This window comes from Fukomys damarensis, unplaced genomic scaffold (assembly GCF_012274545.1).
Source record: "Fukomys damarensis isolate Sample0158 unplaced genomic scaffold, DMR_v1.0_HiC HiC_scaffold_39, whole genome shotgun sequence".
In the NCBI taxonomy this organism is placed as follows: Eukaryota; Metazoa; Chordata; class Mammalia; order Rodentia; family Bathyergidae; genus Fukomys; species Fukomys damarensis.
Window position 1 is genome coordinate 46,727,333 of NW_022900951.1, and position 21,210 is coordinate 46,748,542.

Genomic DNA, 21,210 nt, shown 5'->3' on the forward strand with positions numbered 1-21,210 from the left:
AGTTTGCCATTTTGTTTTTTTCATGAATTCTTTAAGTGGAAAGAACCTCAAAACCACCTCCAGAAGGAGACTGAAGCACCCTAAAAGCCAGTAACAAGATTACTAATAACAGTACAACACAGGGTATAAAGGGAATAAAGGATAAGAGTGTAAATGCAGGGTATAGACAAAGGATAAGAGTGTAAAGGTAAACAGTGTAAATTCTAACACATAAAAAAATTTATGAGCACATCTGTTGATGCTGTAATAACCAGGAGTAATTCATTCCTCACAAAAAAGTGACAAGATCCAATGCATTTAAATTAAGTAGCAGAAGAGATTAATATTATTTCTGGACAAATAAAGTAGCAAACATATCATTAGAAAGCAAAATCTAACTAAAAAGATCTTCATATATGCTACAATCACTCCTCATTCTATTATACCTCAAACCTCAGCTCCAAAAGATAAAAAACACATTTAAATATACATACCCAAATGAACATGGGAAAACAAGACAACAAAAGGATCCCAATCTCTCAACTCTCTCAAGGAAGATGTACAGGGCACCAGTGGAGAGGAAAGCAGACACCAGGCAGCAGAATTCTGTGAATTTTTTAAGGAAGAGAGAAAGAAGTTGGTAAATTCAAAAAGAATACGACTCAAAATTTTATAGAATTATCAAACAGAATGACAAACATGGATGGGGAGGGACAGAAAGGGCTGATCAAAATAGTTCAAAACATAAATAACAAATTTACCAAATGCATAAAACTCATGAAATGGTATCAGACAGAGATACTGGATATAAAAAACAATGCAAAATGGCCAGGGATGAAGCTCACTGGTGCCACACCTGCATGGCAAGAATAAGGTCCTGAGTTCGATCCCCAGCACCCCCACACACAAAATGTAAAATGTGTAAATTGAATAAATGATCAATGTGATGACAGTGTTTCTAAAAAAATGGAGAAATAGTTAATACAACAAATTATTCAAAGAAGCCTTGGAAAAGATAAGAGAAAAAATTAATTCAACAGCTACTAGACAACACTATAAATATCAATCTAAGGCTAACTGGCGTTAGAGCAAAACTGGAAGATAGTGCACAAGGAATAATGGATTTGTTTACAGAAATCACAATAGAAAACTTCCCAAGGATAAGGAAAAATTTCAATGCACAAGTAAGCGAGGCTTACAGAACACCATGATGAAAGCAGAAGCTTCCTACAACTTATAACTAAAATGCAAGATGTCCAAAATAAAAACAGAATTTCAAAAGCTGCCAGAGAAGAGCAAAAAAATCACATATAAAATTAAACTCATTGGAACCACAACATTTTTCTCAACAAAACTCTAAAGGCCAGAAAAGCTTGAAATGAAATATTTCAAGCTCTAAAAGCAAACAACTTTGAAACCATATTAACATATCTGGCAAAACTTTCTTTCAAAATAGATGGAAAAATAAGGGCATTCTGTGAAAAAGAACCACTCAAGAGATTTATGAATATCAAACCAGCTAGAAAGTATATTTTAGACAGGTATGATGAAACCAACAAAACCAAAGATCCAGATGGAATAAATACAACAAACAAGGCATATAGATAAACAAAAAACAGGGAAGAAAAACAAAGGAGACAGCAACAGAGAAAGAGTGCAATGATAGAAATTAATCAATAAGCCTTAGTAACGACTGTCAATGTTAATGGTCTCAACTCTCCAATTAAAGGACATAAAGTGGCAGACTGGATCAAAGAATGGAATCCAATGGTCTTTTGCATTCAAGAAGCTCATCTAATCCAAAAAATACTAAAAAATCAAAAGGAGGAAAACAGTATGGCATGAACCAAGACCCTGAAAACAAGCAAGGGTAGCAAGCTTACTCTCAAAGTAAACCTCAGACTAAGACTGAGCAGGACAGACAATGTCACTACATACTTAAGAGAATAATCTGACAAGAAGAAAAAACACACATATATATATAGTACCGGAGCACCTACCTTCATAAAAAAAATTGCCATACAAAAAATACAAAATAAACATTAACACCATCATAGTGGGTGACTTTAATATGCTATGTTTGCAAAGAGATAGATCAACTAAACAAAAAGGTCATTAAAGAAATATCAGTGCTGTCTCTCTCTATCCCACCTGAAGTTAATAGCTTTGTAAAGATAGTAAGGTAATTCTACATCCTCTGGATTCACTTCAAACCTGCTCCAGTTCTTTCACTTATCTACTCCTCTCATCCTAACTCAGTCTAACCCCTCATCCTAAATGGTAAAGATGCTATATTGAAAAGCATATTCACTGCAAACATAATTTGGGCTGCTTCTTGATATTAATTTAATTCACATGGGTTAAAGGTGATACATTAATGACTACCACAAGTGGTCAGCTTGCAAGCTGTGCCTGATCCTATTGGGATGCTGAATTGGGATAAAGGGTTGTGATTGATTTAAAGAGTTGTTTTCTCTGATATTATGAAAATAAGGATGTCTATGAGTCATTAGAAACTCAAAAGCTAAAACGCAACTATATCAGCAATATTTAAGTAATACCCAGAAATTAAAGAAGGACAACCCAACAACAAAAATAAAAATGAGAAAACACTTAGGCAAGACATAAAGACAGATTTCCAGTTCACCAATGGCAAACAGTAGGACAAATGAGGATGAAAAGTCTGATAGCGAACCAATAGGACACCCTGGACCCATAGCACAGGAGGTAACAAAACAGATCAATCAAGCTCTAGAAAAATTCAAATCAGAAATAATTTCCCAGTTAACCAGAGAGATGATGAGCAAAATGGAAGTCATGATTCGAGACTCTAGAATAGAAACTGACAAAAAAAATAGATGAGCTCAAGACCATGATAGAAGTCATGAAGACTCAGCATAAGAAAAAAATGGAAACAATGAATGCCCAACAGAAGAAAGAAATGGAATCCATAAAACAGATTGAAACAGATATCCAGGAGATTAAAAACTACTGAAAGTGTAAGCAACAAAATAAAAGATTGCGAAGATAGAATTTCAAATATAGAAGATAGGATCTCAGTCAGTGACCATGAAAAAAGAGGTCTCTCAAAAACAGTAAGGGATCATGAGAAATCAATCCAACAACTTCTAGATGATGCAAAGAAAAATAACATAAGACTGATAGGAATTCATGAAAAAGGAGGAAAAACACAAATGACTTAAAAAAGCTCTTCACAGAATTAATGACAGAAAACTTCCCAAACAGAAGGGAAGAATTAGACATACAGATAAGTGAGGCATATAGAACTCCAACTAGCCACGATAAAAAAAAAAATCTACATCTAGACATATAATAATCAAGATTCCAGAAATAGAACAGAAATACAAAATACTACAAGTAGTAAGAGAAAAGAAACAAATCACATGCAAAGGAAAGCCCATTAGAATCACAGCAGACTTTTCAACACAAACCCTTAGGTCAAGGAGAGCCTGGAGTGAGGTATTCCAAGTCCTAAAAGAAAAGAATCTCCAACCTAGACTTTTGTATCCTGCAAAACTCTCTTTCAAAATAGATGGGGAAATAAAATACTTCCATGACAAAGAGCACCTGAGAAATTTCATGAACACCAAACCAGCACTGCAAGGAATTCTGAACAATATCCTAGAAAAGGACAACGAAATTCACAATAACATGAGGCCCAACAGACCAAATCAAATAGGCAAGGCAAGAAACTAAAAGGAGATGGGAGAAAAAGTAAAAAGAGTCAACAAATGGACAATAACATGACAAGAATAAGTCAAAATATATCAGTTATAACCATCAATGTTAATGGCCTCAATTCACCAATCAAGAGAAACAGATTGGCAGAATGGATTAAGAAGCAAAATCCAACAATATGTTGTATACAAGAAACACACCTAGTGCAAAAGGAAGTCCATAGACTGAAAGTGAAAGGATGGAAAACAATTCTCCATGCGTCAGGAGTCCAGAAAAAAGCAGGGGTAGCAATCTTATTCTCAGATAAAGTAAATTTCAAACCAAAACTCATTAAGAGAGACAAAGAAGGACACTACATCCTTGTAAAGGGAACAATTCAAGAGGAAGAGCTGACAATCATAAACATATATGCACCAAATATAAATGCCCCCAACTATATAAAACAAATATTAAGTAACATGAAAAACCAAATAAGCACTAATACAATTGTAGTGGGGGATTTAAATACCCCACTATCACAAATTGACAGATCTACTAGGCAGAAAATCAACAATGAAATAATAGAACTGAACCAAGCTTTGGAACACATGGACTTAATAGATGTTTATAGAGTATTCCACCCCCAAAAACCAGAATATACATTCTTTTCGGCTGCACATGGATCATTCTCCAAAATAGACCACATACTGGCTCACAAAACAGGTCTAAATAAATGCAAAAAAATTGAAGTCATCCCCTGTTTATTATCAGATCATAGTGCAATCAAACTAGACATCAATAGCACAAGAAACTATAGAAACTTCACAAGCACATGGAAACTGAACAACACTCTCCTAAACAATCAATGGATTACAGAGGAAATTAAAGAAGAAATTAGACAGTTTTTACAAATAAATGAGAATGCCAATACAACATACAGGAATCTTTGGGACACAATGAAAGCAGTTCTACGTGGAAAATTCATAACATTGAATGCCCACACTAGGAAAACAGAGCGGGCTCAAATAAACAACTTAACGATGAAACTTAGACTCCTAGAAAAACAAGAGCAAGAAAAACCCAAAGCTCGAACAAGAGAGGAAATTATAAAGATCCGAGCAGAAATCAATGCAATTGAAATTAAGAAAACGATACAAAAAATAAATGAAACAAAGAGCTGGTTTTTTGAAAGAATAAATAAAATTGACAAACCCTTAGCTAATCTTATCAAAAAAAGGAAAGAAAAGGCTCAGATCCATGCAATTAGGAATGAAAAAGGCGAAGTCACAACAGATCCGAAAGAAATCCAGAGGATCATGAACACCTACTTTGAGAACCTGTACTCTAATAAAATGGAAAACACAGAAGAAATGGACAGATTTCTAGATACTTATGAATTACCAAAGTTGAACGAAGAAGATAAAAACATTTTAAACACCCCAATCACAATCAGTGAAATTGAAAATGTAATTAAAAACTTACCAACAAAGAAAAGCCCAGGCCCTGATGGATTCACTGCTGAATTTTACAAGACATTTAGAGAAGAACTACTACCATTACTCTTCAAACTTTTCAATGAAATTGAAAGAGAAGCTATACTTCCAAATTCATTCCTGGAAGCAAGTATCACTCTGATTCCCAAACCAGAGAAAGATACAACCAAAAAGGAGAACTACAGACCAATCTCCTTAATGAATATAGATGCAAAAATCCTTAATAAGATACTAGCAAACAGAATACAGAGGATTATTAAGAAGATCATCCATCATGACCAAGTCGGATTTATTCCAGAGATGCAAGGGTGGTTCAACATACGAAAGTCAGTGAATGTAATACATTATATTAACAAAGTCAAGGACAAAAACCATATGATCCTCTCAATAGATGCAGAAAAAGCATTTGATAAAATTCAACACCCATTCATGATAAAAACCCTGCAAAAAATTGGAATAGATGGTCTATACCTCAATTTAATAAAGGCTATTTATGAAAAACCATCAGCCAACATCATATTGAATGGCCAAAAACTGAAAACCTTCATGTTAAAATCAGGAACAAGACAAGGATGCCCACTATCGCCACTTCTCTTCAATATAGTTCTGGAAACATTAGCCACAGCAATTAGACAAGAGAAAGAAATTAAAGCAATAAAGATAGGAAAGGAAGAAGTTAAACTATCATTATTTGCTGATGATATGATACTCTACATTGAAGATCCAAAAAACTCCACCAAAAAACTTCTAGACTTAATTGACAGATTCAGTAAAGTATCTGGATACAAGGTGAATACCCAAAAATCAATAGCCTTTCTATACACAAATAACAGACAGACAGAAAGAGAAATAAGGGAAAAAATTCCTTTTACAATAGCATCCAAAAAAATGAAGTATCTAGGAATCAATCTAACAAAAGAAACAAAAGATCTCTACACTGAAAACTACAGCACTCTGAAAAAAGAAATCGAAGAGGATATAAAAAAATGGAAAGATATCCCCTGCTCCTGGGTAGGAAGAATCAACATAGTGAAAATGGCCATACTACCGAAACTGCTATATACATTCAATGCAATGCCAATTGAAATTCCAACACTATATTTCACAGAACTAGAAAAAAGAATCCAAAAATTCATTTGGAACCACAAGAGACCTAGAATAGCAAAAGCCATTATAGGCAACAGTCACATGGCACCAGGTGTAACAATTCCCAATTTGAAACTATACTACAAAGCCACTGTGATAAAATCAGCATGGTACTGGCAAAGAAATAGGCCTGAGGATCAATGGAACAGACTGGAAGACACAAAAACAAATGCAGATGTACTCAGCTACCTCATCTTCGACAAAGGAGCTCACCATCCTCAGTGGAGGAAAGATAGCCTCTTTAATAAATGGTGTTGGAAAAACTGGATATCAACCTGTCACAGATTAAAATTAGACCCTTATCTTTCGCCATGCACTAAATTAAAATCCAAATGGATTAAAGATCTAAATATTAAAACAGAAACATTAAACTTGCTGGAAAGTAAGTTAGGCAGAACTCTGGAAGACATTGGTATAGGAAAAGACTTTATGAACAAATCCTCAGTAGCACGGGAACTAGCAGAAAGAATCAACAACTGGGATCTCATCTTACTAAAAAGCTTCTGTACTTCAAAAGAAACCATTAGCAGAACTAAGAGACAATCTACAATGTGGGAAAAAATTTTTACCAGCTGTACCTCAGACAAAGGACTATTATCAAGGATATATAAAGAACTCAAAACAATCAGTCCCCCCAAATATAAAGACCCGATCCAAAAATGGGCATCCGAAATGAACAGACATTTCTCATACAAAGAAGTGAAAGCAGCAAGAAAATATATGAAAAAATGTTCCACATCACTGGTCATTCGAGAGATGCAGATGAAAACAACACTGAGATTCCACCTCACCCCACAAAGAATGGCTGCTATCAAGAAATCACACAATAACAAATGTTGGCGGGGTTGTGGGGAGAAAGGAACCCTCCTCCATTGTTGGTGGGAGTGCAGACTAGTGCAACCACTATGGAAATCAATATGGAGATACCTCAAAGAGCTTGGACTGGAGGTTCCATTTGACCCAGCCATCCCTCTGTTGGGTATCTTTCCAAGAGAACTAAAAGAATCATATCACAGAGAAGTATGTGCACCCATGTTTATAGCGGCACAGTTTGTAATAGCTAAATCTTGGAAACAACCTATTTGCCCATCCGTTGGAAACTGGATAAAGAAGTTGTGGTTTTTCTATAAAATGGAATATTACTCAGTCATAAAGAATGAGAAAATAGATTCATTCATAGGAAAATGGATACATATTGAAGATATACTCCTAAGTGAAATAAATAAGGCACACATGTGTAAATACCGAATAGTCTCTCTGGTGTGAATAATCTGCAATAATACAGAAGATCCTAATAAGATTACTGACATTTAGAAATGGGAAGTAAGGAGCTAAAGGTGTAGGGAAGGTGGGATGGGTAGGGGAAGGGTAAAAAGGGAAAAGAAAAAAATGTGAGATAATGAAAAAATGGAAATAAAGTGTTGTAGATGAGGAGGGGGAGAGGGGATGAAGGGAGGGCAGGGACAAGGGGAAAAAAGGAGAACCAAGACTTGTCATGTAGAGGTACAAGATCCCAACAATGAATGTAACTGTACTGCATCCCTAAAATGTACCAATAAACTCAATTAAAGCTGAAAAAAAAAAGAAATATCAGTGGTGAACCACATTCTTGACATATGAAGTTAATAGATATCAACAGTGTTCTATCCTACCACAACAGAGTAAACATTCTCTACAGCACACTCAATTTTCTCCAACGTAGAGCACAACAAAACCTGCTTAAATAAATACTAAAAAATCAAAATTATCCTATGTTTATTATCAAGCGATAGTGAAAAAATGATAAATCAATCACAGGAAAATACAAAGAAAATTTAGAAGCACCTGCAAACCTAAAACACTTCTCAATACCTATAGGTTAGAGAAGAAAGCAAAGAAGAAATTAAACAATTTCTGGAAGCAAGTGACAATGCCGGTACAATGCCAGAACCAATGGGACACAAGAAGAGCAGTCCTAAGAGGGAAGCTTTTTGCAATCAGTGTTTTCATTAGAAAAAACAGAGCAAGTTCAATTAATCACCTAGTAAAGACCCTCAATATATTTGAGAGAAAACAATAATGCAATCCCAAATTGAAACTATGGAGGAAAATCAGCAAAATAGACAAACCCTTAGCCAAACTTAATAAAGAGAGAAGAGATTCACTTCAATGAAATTACAAAGGACATCATTGAAATCCAGAAGATAGTAACTATTATTTTAAAAATGTATTCTAACACCTCAAAAATTTTGAAAAACTGGAAATATTCTCAGACAGATACAAATTACCAACACTGAAGCAAGATGACTTAAACATTTTGAACAATCTAATATGTAACAGGCAATAAAATTGAGGCAGTAATAAAAAATTACCAACTTTTTTAAAAAGACATGATGGATTCACTGCTTAATTATAAAAAATCTTTAATATTCAACAAACTCTTCAACAAAATTGAAAGTAAAGAAGTACTTCCAAATTCATTACTCAAAGCTAGCATCAATCTGAACCCAAAACCAAAGACCAAACTAAGAAAGAAAACTACAAGTTAATTTCATTAATTAACATAGTTGCAAAAATCTTCAACAAGATATTGGCAAGTAGAAAGTAACACATAATTACCTCAAAGAACTAGGATTGGAGGTCCCATTTGACCCCCCAGCTATCTTCCAGCTGGGTATCTTCCCAAAAGAATTAAAGGAATCATGCAACAGTGATATGTGTGCACCTATGTTCATAGCAGCCCAATTTGTGATAGCTAAAACTTGGAAGCAGCCCAATTACCCATCAGTGGGAGAATGGGTAAAGGAAATATTGTGTGTGGGGGGTTTTAAAATATAAAATGGAGTATTACTCAGCCATAAAGAATGAGACTAGAGATATTTATAGCTAAATGGATGCACATTGAGGCAATGCTCTTAAATGAAATAAATAGGACACACATGTGTAAATACCAAATCGTTTCTCTAGTGTGAGAAACTGAAAGTGTAAATAAGGACTAAAAGGTATAATAGACAATGTGATATAGGAAAAAAAAGGTGCAAAGGGGAAGGGGAAGAGGGAGGGTGGGGAAAAGAAAGAAGGGAATGGAATTAATATGAGAAAAAAATGGAAACAAAATCTTTGTAGGTAGGGAGGGGGGAGGGGTTGAAAGAGGTGGCAGGGGAATGGGGAAAAAATAAGAACCAAGATGGATTCTGTAAAGGTGCAAATTTCCAATGATAAATGTCATTATATTGTATACCTTTAAATGTACCAATAAAATTAATTTTTAAAAAGAGAATGTAACACATCATCAAAAGGATCATATATCATGGCCAAGTAAAAATCATCCCAGGCTTGTAAGGATGGTTCAAGATATACAAATTAATAAATACCCCACATAATCAGAAGCAAGGACAAAAGCTTTACATGATCATATAAATAGATTCAGAAAAAGATATTCACAAAATCCAACAAACCTTCATGATAAAAACCCTAAAGAAAATAGGTATATAAAAACCTCAACTGAAACTGATAAAAGCCTCTTGTGACAAACCAGCATCATATTAAATGGGGAAAACAGGAAGCTGTGCCTCTAAAATCAGGAACAAGATAAGAAGTTCCACTATGACCTTTTCTGTTCAATATAGCACTCAAAATATTAACCAGAACAATCAGGCAAGAGAAAGAATTAAAAGAGATACATATGGGAAAAGAAGAATTCAAACTATCATTATTTGCAAATGACATAGAGGACATAAAGAATTCCACCAAAGAGTAGCCAATTTCAGCAATATACCAGGATACAAAATCAACACACAAAAATTAACAGCATTTATGTACAACAATAATGAACTCAATGAAAAGGGAATTAGGAAAACAATACCATTCAAAATATTATCACGAAAAATTAAATACCTATGAAGTAACCTAACCAAGGAAGTAAAAGACTTCTATAACAAAAATTCAGAATTCTGAAAAAGAAGACTGAAGAATACATCAGAACATAGAAAGGTGTTCCTTGTTCCAGGCAAAAACCAAAATTATTAAAGTGGCAATACTCCCTAAACTTATATATAGACTCAGCACAATCCCAATCAAAATACCAACATAATTTCTCACAGAACCAGCGAAAATAATCCTAAAATTCAAATGAAACTAGGAGAGTCCCAGAATAGCAAAAGCTTTCCCTGGGCAACAAGAACAAAGCAGTAGGCATCATAATTCCTAAATACAAATTAAACTACAAAACAACAATAATAAAAATGGCATGGTATTGGCACAATAAGAGACACATGGATCAATGGAACGGAAGAGATGCCATAGAAACATGTCCAGACACATTCAACTATTTCATGTTTTGTTTTGTTTTGTACCAGAGATGGAACTCAGGTCCTTGCACTTGTGAGGCAGGTGGTGGAACCACTGAGCTAAATCCCTGGCCCTCAACTATTTGATCTTTGACAAAGCAGTCAAAAACACCTTGGAGGAAAGATAGACTATTAAACAAATCATGCTGGGGAAAATTGGCTATCTGTATCCAGAAGATTGAAGCTGGACCCATATCTCTTACTATGTACTAAAGTAAAATCAAAATGGGCCAAAATTCTAAACACTGAAACAGAAACAATGAACCTACTGGAAGACAAAATAAGTAAAACACTTATATTCATAGATGTAGGCAAAGACTTTCACAACAGAACTCCAATGCCCGACAAATAGTACCAAGAATCCATAAATGTGACTATATACAGTTAAAAAGCTTTTGCCCAGCAAGGGAAATAATCAGCAGAGTAAAGAGACAATCTATAGAATGCAAAAAAGGTTTTGCCAGCTATTCTTCAGACACTAATATCTGGAATATATAAAGAACTAAAAGAAAATAGACCACCCAAAATAAAAGACTCAACTAAAAAAAGGAACAAGTGAAGTGAATAGACATTTCTAACTACAAACAGTCAAGGAATATATGAAAAAATCTAATATCTCTGGCTATTACAGAAATGCAAAGTACAAGAATATTAAGATTTCATCTTCCATCAGAAAGAATGGCAATCATTAAAAAATCAAATAAGGAGGAGAGGGTGAAGGGAGGGCAGGGACAAGGGGAAAAAATAAGAACCAAGACATGTCATGTAGAGGTACAAATTCCCAACAATGAATGTAACTGTACTGTATCCCTAAAATGTACCAATAAACTCAATTAAAGCTGAAAAAAAAAGCAATCAAATAATAAGAAATGCTGAAAATGCTGTGATGAGAAAAGGACCTTCCTACATTGTCGGTTAGAATGTAAACTAGTACAACCATTATGGAAATCAGTACAAAAATTTCTCAAAGAAATAAAATTAGATCCAGCTGTTCCCCTTCTGGGTGTCTTCCCAAAAGAGGTATGGCTATCACTTTAAAGAGAAACATACATACATACCAATATTTATAGCAGCACAATTTATAAAACAAATCCTGGAAGCAGCTTGTATGTCTCTCAAATGAAAATGTGGCATCTATAGATTTCTGAGGAAAATGGAAGAGTAGGAAGAAATAACTCAGCCTATCCAAGATTCAGAATATAGACACTGGAAAATAATAATTTGGGAAGAAAAGAGAGAAGTAGATCTCTAAGCACCAGAAAGGATCTGATAGGAAAATTAAAACCTACAGATAATTTGAAGAGATAGTCCACAACACAAAGAAGGGAAGGGACAATGTGAACTTTCTCCACAGTTCCTGGTTCATGGCTCACTGGAAAGAGACTAAACTTACAGAGGAAAAGTGAAAGCTGGGGACTCCAGAGGGCTTCAGGGAGTAACATGGTGGTGAAACAGACTGGCAGGTGCTGTGAACTGCAGGGAGAACAGGGGTTTCTGTTCCTACATGAGTACTTAGACCAGTAATAGTTGGTGAGTGACTAGTCCAAGTGCCTGACGTATGCCTGGAAAAGAGTGTTGAAACTGAGACTCAGGTCAAAGGCAGGATGACTTCAATTTGGGGCTCCGTGTGTTACGTTCCCATAGTGACTGGATGAGAGACAGCCATGATAGACAGTCATGGTTAGTACACTGTAGTCAGGCTGGAAGGAGACCCCTAAGTGTTTAAGCTAAAGGACACAGGCTCTGCCCCCACAACCAGAGGCTAAACTCAGCCTGAATTGCTCTGGATTTGAAATTCATAGCATTAGCACCCTCATTCTAATCCTACTGCTTGCAGGTTCCTGCATACAGCACAAATCTGGGGTTAGACTGCCTTCTTTATCTACCACTGTGAGCATGGACACATCTTCACTCCAACACTGTTCCAAAATTGTAGATCCTGGAAGAAACAAATATTTAAAATCACAGACAAGTCATTTTTTCTTTCTGTTTTTGTGTTTTTCGTTGTTCATTTGCATTTTGGAGATTTTTGTTTTGGGAGTATTTTTGTGAGTGTGCACTGTTTATAGAGGGTTTTTAAATTTTTAAAATATTTCTTTTTCTCCTTTCTTCTTCACCAGTTTGTTGAGGGGTTAGAAAACTTTCCTTTGCCCTTATTCCTTGCTTCTTATCTCTCTTTTTTTACCTCTTTCTTTCTTTAGTTTTCTTCTTGCCACTTTAAATCTTTTTTTCTTATCAGTACTCCTTATATAATTTTTGCATACTTTTTCTTTTATCTTCTATTACTAATCAGTTATTAGCTTTACCTAATTCTATAAGCATCCTTTTATTCCTCAATTAGATCTTTTGTAGCATTTGTCTCTCCTCCTTCTCATATCGTATAAATTAAGGTATCAATTTTTTCCTCTTGTGTTCCCTCATTCCCCATCTATATCTTTCCCAACCCTATATCTTTGAGAGTATAAACATAAATGTCTGTTAATTTTTTGATAGTTAATTATGTAAAATTATATTTAACTCTTTTCTACCATTAGAGGAACATAGCTATTGCATTTAATAGACAGAATTAGCTTTAAGTCAATACCTGAGTTGTCTTCATGTTTACAATATAATTGTGAATTTCTTCTTTAGGGTTAAGAGTAGTGTGTAATTGGTTTTTATGATAATGTTAATATCCAATTTGTAGGGCAGGCCTGGCAGAAAGATGGCTGCAGGAGGGTACGCCCCTGACCTCCTGGGCTCGGAAGCTCCTCGGCCCTTCATGTGTCTGTTGGTTTTGATAATGACAGGGTCCAGGAAAACCACCTTTGTGCATAGACTCACAGGGCACCTGCATACCCACAGCTGTCCACCTTATGTGATCAACCTGGATCCAGCTGTACATGAAGTTCCCTTTCCTGCCAATATTGATATTCATGACACTGTGAAGTATGAAGAAGTCAGAAACAATATGGACTTGGGCCCAATGGTGGCATCGTGACCTCACTCAATCTCTTTGCTACTAGATTTGATCAGGTGATGAAATTTATCGAAAAGCCCAGAACGCTTCTAAGTATATCTTGATTGACACACCTGGACAGATTGAAGTATTCCCCTGGTCAGCCTCTGGGACAATCACCACCAAGGCTCTGGCATCATCATTGCTAGCAGTAATCATTGCAAAGTACTAACCCAGTGACCTTCATGTCCAATATGCTGTATGCCTGAAGAATCCTGTATAAAACCAAGCTGCATTTCATTGGAACCATGAACAAAACAGACATCATTCATCATAGATTTGCAGTGGAACAGATGCAGGAGACTACATATGTCAGTAACGTCATGCATTCCATGAGCCTGGAGTTGGATGAGCTTACAGTTCACTGAGGGTGGTGGGCATCTCCGCTGTTCTGGGCACTGGCTTTGATGAACTCATGGTGGAGGTCGCCAGTGCTGCAGAAGAATACAAAAGGGAGTATCGTCCTGAATATGAATGTCTGAAGAAATCACTGGCCAGTGCACAGAGTGAACAGAAGAAGGAACAGCTGGAGTGCCTTCGGAGAGATATGGGATCTGTAACCTTGGATGTAGGTACTGCTAAAGACAGCATATCTCCTGTGCTGGACCCTTCTGACTTTATCCTGACTCAAGGAACATTGGATGAAGAGGATGAGGACACTGATAGTGATACTGATGACATTGATCACAGAGTTACAGAGGAAAGCCATAAAGAGCCAGCATTTCAGAATTTTGTGCAAGAATCAATGGCACAGTACTGGAAGAGAAACAACAAATAAACTTAGGAAATTTCACTTGTTTCCAGAAGTTCCAAATTGTGGACCTCCATGTGAATAAACTGCCCTTACCTATGATCAGGAGATATGACGAGCAGTTTCTGTTGCTGGGGATTTAGGGAGTTGTACCATGGTAGAGCATTTGCCTAGAATGCATGAGGCCCTGAGTTTGATCCCTAGCACTGGAAAAAATGTTTTCTCCTTCAGAATAGCAGTTTCTCATAGGGAGACCTCATGACTCCAATGAAATCAGGGAAAGAAGACTCCTGGAGCAAGCAAGTAGATGCCAGTTCTGTCTTGGCCTTTCCCTTGTATTTATGCAAGGAAGGATATATTGGCTGCTCTTGGAAACTGATACTCTTTTGGCTCAATACTTCAAGTTTTATCATTTAAACTCAAGTATTCTTGCTGCTTATGGAATACAGGGAATTTATTTTTCTGATAAACACTTCAGATCTCAACTCTCAGGCTGGATCCATTAGCAACTATTTCTCAGCACTGTGCCCTTGACCTGAGTTGCTCTCTTAGCACAAAGGGAGAGGGAAAACAGAAGCTTGTCCAGAGGGGCAGGAGTCTCCTTGGCAACCAGTCTGCGTGGGTATGAAATGTGCGTCACTATGGGTAGCTCGTCATTGGAGGTTTGCTGAAGAAAGGGCAAAGCATATGATTTCTGAATAAGAATCCTGTCTAAATGGTGAGCCAGATAAAGAGGTTTTACTTGTAATTTTGTTATAAGCCTTCTTATAATGATTTCAAATCAAAAGGTTATCACAAATAGAGTCACTGTCTTCAGCAGAGGCCTAAGGTCATGTCCAAACCCATTTCACTAAGGTGATGATGTGCACCAGTTTCCCAGGTACAGACACCTAGTAACCAGGCACAGAGCCAAGCCTGGTTTGTATTTGATACTTTGCACTAAATTCGGAGTATCGTTGGTGTTTTATTCAAATGCCCCGGGTTTCCATTAGCCGCCCATTCTGTCCATCACAGCCATCATAAGGGCCTGCCCTGGCTGTCTATGCTGCACCTCAGCGGTTCTCAGAGCTTTCTCTGAGCCATACACACTAGTATCAGTGGGGAAACTGTTAACTACATCTCACGAAACCTGCTGAATTAGAAACTGCAGGTGGGGTCTAGCAGCCCATTTTAACAAGCCCTCTAGGTGATTCTGGTGCACACTGGTTTGAGAAACACTGCTTCAACTCAGAAGCCTATGCCATCTTTCCAGCCAGGACTTGTATTCTGCATTAGAAAATGAAACTCAGCAGTTTCAACAACCATGATGGCATCCAGCAACAAGTTATGGAGCACACATTTGCTAATTACTCCTAATCCCAGTGCTACCACTACCTAATTTCCTTGATAAGAGACTACCAGGTGTCACAGGCCCCACACTGCTGAAGGAGGAACAATGAAGCTGTTTGGGTTGGGTCTGAAGTTGATAGGTGCGTATTTCTCTGTCAAAGCCCGCCCGACCAAGCAGACACCACATGGAATAAGCAAAGCCAATTCTTGGACTGGTCCTATTTGCTTCATTCACAAAGAAGAAAAGAAAGGAACAAATGGGAAAACATATATGGTGAACAATATCTTAAAAGTCTAGAGTCAGGAGAAATAAGGTAAAAAGAATAAGGATACATAAAGTAAGTCTCGAGAAGGGTGAAGAAAACATGTGGGTGAGATGAGAGGGCCATATGAATACACAATGAAGCCTGTAACCACAGACCTGACTGTATAAGAGACTTCACAGGTGGCAGAAACATTTTACAAAGGTGACTGATGGGAAGATTTGTTAGCTATTTCTTGTTAAGTATGAGTACTGTATTCCCAAGACGTGGCCAAAAGTGGATGGAGTTAGATGAAAAGCTCACATCACTGCATATTTGTATGCATCTATTCAAACATCACTTGGAAGTTTGCCAAACATTTCAGTCCTAACACCTGCATGGTATGCCAGAGTAGTGTGACTCTTCTCAACTGTGCAAGAAAAACAGCTGCAGAGAAGTTAAGCAAGCTGTAGTCACAGTAAAGACAACAGTCAGGGGCAGCACTTTGGTCTCCTAATCCATCTGTGAATGGTGGTTTGGTTGCTGAGGGAAACTAACAACTAGATGCCAAAGTAAAATGCAGACTTACTTGGTTAAGTCCAGTCTCTCTGAAAAAAAAAAATCCAAATTGTCTTGAATAGTACTACTATAGCTCATTTGTTTGATATTACCAGTTTGCATAATTATCACTATTTCTCTGTAAGCCAATGTTGACTATCTTTGTAACATGAACAATAGTAGAGTACATTCCCAGATAACTCAGTGGATAAACTAATTATACTGTATTCTACCTCTCCAAAAATTAACCAAGGTAGCCAGATTTTGGGGCTGAATCAAAGAACTACAGTTAGACATGCCCAAAGTTCATCACTGCAAAGCAACTAAGGGGATCTCTATATTAGCAACAAAGTCTTTACTCAGTGGGATCATGGAAGATATAATTAAACTGATAATGGCAGCAGTAACCAAAATGATCCAGGAGCTTTCCAAATACACTAATACAAAAGCTAGATGAACTAAACAAAATGATACAAAATATGAATGACCAATTTACTAAAGAACGAGGGTTCAAGGAAATGTATCAGTCACAAATCCATGAGTTTAAAACTGTACTGAAAGTATGTGCAGTAGAACTGATCAATGAGGGGGCAGAATTTCATAACTGGAAAATGATGCCTTTAAAGATAAACTAAATAAAGATACCTTAAAACAACAAGAGAAAATGAAAAATTAATCAAACAAGTCCTAGATGATGTAAAAAAACTAAGAGTAATCGGAGTAAGTGAAAATTCAGAATACAACACAAGTGGCAATAGAAAACTCAGTGTTGTTTTCATCTGCATCTCTCGAATGATCAGTGATGTGAAACATTTTTCCATGTATTTATTTGCTGCTTTTACTTCTTTGTCTGAGAAATGTCTGTTCATTTCGGATGTCCATTTTTGAATCGGGTCTTTATATTTGGGGGGGCTGACAGTTTTGAGTTCCTTATATATTCTTGATAATAGTCCTTTGTCTGAGGAACAGCTAGTAAATTTTTTTCCCACATTGTACGTTGTCTCTTAGTTCTGCTGATGGTTTCTTTGGCAGTGCAGAAGGTTTTTAATAAGATGAGATCCCAGTTGTTGATTCTATCTGCTAGTTCCCGTGCTACTGAGGATTTGTTCATAAAGTCTTTTCCTATGCCAATGTCTTCCAGAGTTCTGCCTAACTTACCTTCCAGCAAGTTTAATGTTTCTGTTTTAATATTTAGATCTTTAATCCATTTGGATTTGAGTTTAGTGCATGGTGAAAAATAAGGATCTAGTTTTAATCTGTGGCAGGTTGACATCCAGTTTTTCCAATACCATTTATTAAAGAGGCTATCTTTCCTCCACTGAGGATGGTCAGCTCCTTTATCAAAGATGAGGTAGCTGAGTACATCTGGGTTTGTTTTTGTGTCTTCCAGTCTGTTCCACTGATCCTCAGGCCTGTTTCTTTGCCAGTACCATGCTGTTTTTATCACAGTGGCATTGTCGTACAGTTTCAAATTGGGAATTGTTATACCTGGTGCCATGTGTCTGTTGCCTAAAATGGCTTTTGCTATTCTAGGTCTCCTATGGTTCCAAATGAATTTTTGGATTCTTTTTTCTAGTTCCGTGAAATGTAGTGTTGGAATTTCAATTGGCATTGCATTGAATGTATATAAAAGTTTTGGTAGTATGGCCATTTTCACTATGTTGATTCTTCCTACCCAGGAGCAGGGGATATCTTTCCATTTTTTATATCCTCTTCAATTTCTTTTTTCACAGTGCTGTAGTTTTCAGTGTAGAGGTCTTTTGCTTCTTTTGTTAGGTTGATTCATAGATACTTCATTTTTTTATGCTATTGCTGCTATCAAGAAATCACATAATAACAAATGTTGGCAGGGTTGTGGGGAGAAAGGAACCCTTCTCCATTGTTGGTGGGAGTGCAGACTGGGGCAACCACTATGAAAATATGGAGATACCTCAAAGAGCTTGGGGTGGAGGTTCCATTTGACCCAGCCATCCCTCTGCTGGGTATATTTCCAAAAAGAACTAAAAGAATCATATCACAGAGAAGTATGCGCACCCATGTGTATAGCGGCACAATTTGTAATAGCTAAATCTTGGAAACAGCCCATTTGCCCATCTGTTGGAAACTGGATAAAGAAGATGTGGTTTTTCTATAAAATGGAATATTACTCAGTCATAAAGAATGAGAAAATAGATTCATTCATAGGAAAATGGATACATATTGAAGATATACTCCTGAGTGAAATAAATAAGGCACACATGTGTAAATACCGAATAGTCTCTCTGGTGTGAATAATCTGCAATAATACAGAAGATCCTAATAAGATTACTGACATTTAGAAATGGGAGGAAAGGATCTAAAGGTGTAGGGAAGGTGGGATGTGTAGGAAAAGGGTAATAAGGGAAAAGAAAAACATGTGAGATAATGAAAAGATGGAAATAAAGTGTTTGTAGATGGGGAGGGGGAGAGGGGGTGAAGGGAGGGCAGGGACAAGGGGAAAAATGAGAACCAAGACATGTCATGTAGAGGTACAAATTCCCAACAATGAATGTAACTGTACTGTATCTCTAAAGTGTACTAATAAACTCAATTAAAGCTGAAAAAAAGAAATAATAGAAAACATTCAACATATTATGAAAGAATTAAACATACAGATAACTGGTGAATATAGAACCCCAAAGAGCCACAATCATAAGAGAAGTAGTCCTTGTCATATCATAGACAAAATCCCAAAAGTCCAAAAGAGGAAAAGAATTTTTAAATGTCTTACAGAAAAGCAACAGTCACTTATGAAGGTAAACCCATTAGAAATAGAGCAGACTTCTCTACATGAAACTTAAAATTTCAGGATGGCTTTTAATGAAGTGTTTCAAGCATTAAAATGTAACTACTTCCAACTTCAATTAATGTGTCCAGTAAAACTTTCCTTACAAATTGACAGGGAAAGAAGGTATTTGAAAGAAGGTACATGACAAGAAGCATATCAAGAAACCCATGACCACCAAACCAGCATTATAAACATTTCTTGTGGATATATACAGACAATAAATGCCAATAATTCAAGAAGAATGAGTACACTAGGCAAGATGAGCAGCTAAGCAAAAGAAAAAAATTAGGAAATTGGCAAAAGGAAAATTATGCAATGACAGGAATAAGTCAATATCTCTCAGTAAAAACCCTCAATGTGAGTAGTCTAAATTCTCTAAACAAAAGACACAGATTGATGTAATGGCTGAAGAAACAAAACCCAATAATATGCAATACAAAACAAACACATTTGATTAAAAAAGAAATTAACAGATTAAAAAGTAAAAGATACAAAACAATATTCCATGCAATGGGGACATGAAAAAAGCAGGAGTAGCAATACTAATTTCACATAAAGTGGATTTCCAGTTAAAAGTGAACAGAAGAGGCAAAGTCACTATATATTGTTAAAGGAACAATTCAACAGGAAGTGATAGCAATTATGAAAATATATGCACCAAAATACCTGCACATCCAACTTCATAAAACAAACACTAATGGACATAAAAAATGAGATCAACACCAATACAATTTTAACAGGGAACCTCAATAGTCCACTGTTACAAATAGATAAAGTAGACCAAAAATTCAACAACTGCAGCCACAAAATTCAGAGTTGAACCAAACCTTCAAACATATGGACTTAATACAAAGCTTACTATCCAATAACAAAATACACATTATTCTAAGTAGAACATGGGACTTTATACTATCCATACAGACCATATGCTATCCCATATAAAGCATGCCTAAGTAAATGCAAAAGAATTTAAATTGTCCCATGCATATTGCCAGAACATAGTGCAATGAAACTAGACATTAACAGCACCAGAAACTAGAGAAATTTTGCCAAAATATAGAAATTAAACAATATCCTCTTGAATAATCCATGGGTCACAGAAAAAATTAGACATTTCCTAGAATCAAATGATAATGCCAATACAATATACCAGAATCTATGAAACATAGTGAAAGCAGTCCTACAATTGAAATTTACAATTGTAAATTCCCCCATCAGAAAAAGAGTGATCTCAAATAAATAAAATAATATGCACATCAAAGTCCAGAAAAAACAAACAATCCTAATCCAAACCTAGTACAAGGAAGAAAATTACAAAGATCAGAGTAGGAATCAATTAAATTGAGACGAGAACACAATACAAAAATCAGTGCATTTAAGAGTTGCTTCTTTGGAAGAATAAACAAAATAGACAAACATTTAGGTAATTTTACCTATGGGAAAGAAAAGATGGAAATTCATATAATTAAAAATGAAAAAGGCAAAATCACATGAGATTTGGCTGAAATCCAGAAGATCATCAGTAACTACTTTGAGAATGTGTACCCTAATATAAAGGAAAATTCAAATGATTCCTCAATACATGAACAGATAATGCTGAACCAAGAAGATATAAACATCCTAAATAATTCAATATTAGTCAATGAAATTGAAGAAGCAATTAAAACAACTACCAAATAAGAACAGCCCTGGTCCCAATAGATTCACTACCAAATTCTATAACAACTTAAAAAATCTAATGGCATAATTCCTCAAACTTCTTTAATGAAATAGAAAAGGGAGCAGTACTCCCAAAGTCATTCCTTGAAGCAAGTATAACCTTTACTCCAAAGCCAGAAAAGGACACAACCAAAAAAGAAAAATTATAGGCCAATCTCTTTAATGAACATACATGGAAAAATC

At 36.0% G+C, this 21,210-nt stretch overlaps 1 pseudogene; it reads left to right on the forward strand.

Annotated features, from left to right (window-relative positions):
- Nucleotides 1–13,506: 13,506 nt before the first annotated feature.
- Nucleotides 13,507–14,400, forward strand: LOC104852917 (annotated as a pseudogene).
- The last annotated feature ends 6,810 nt before the right edge of the window (nucleotides 14,401–21,210 follow it).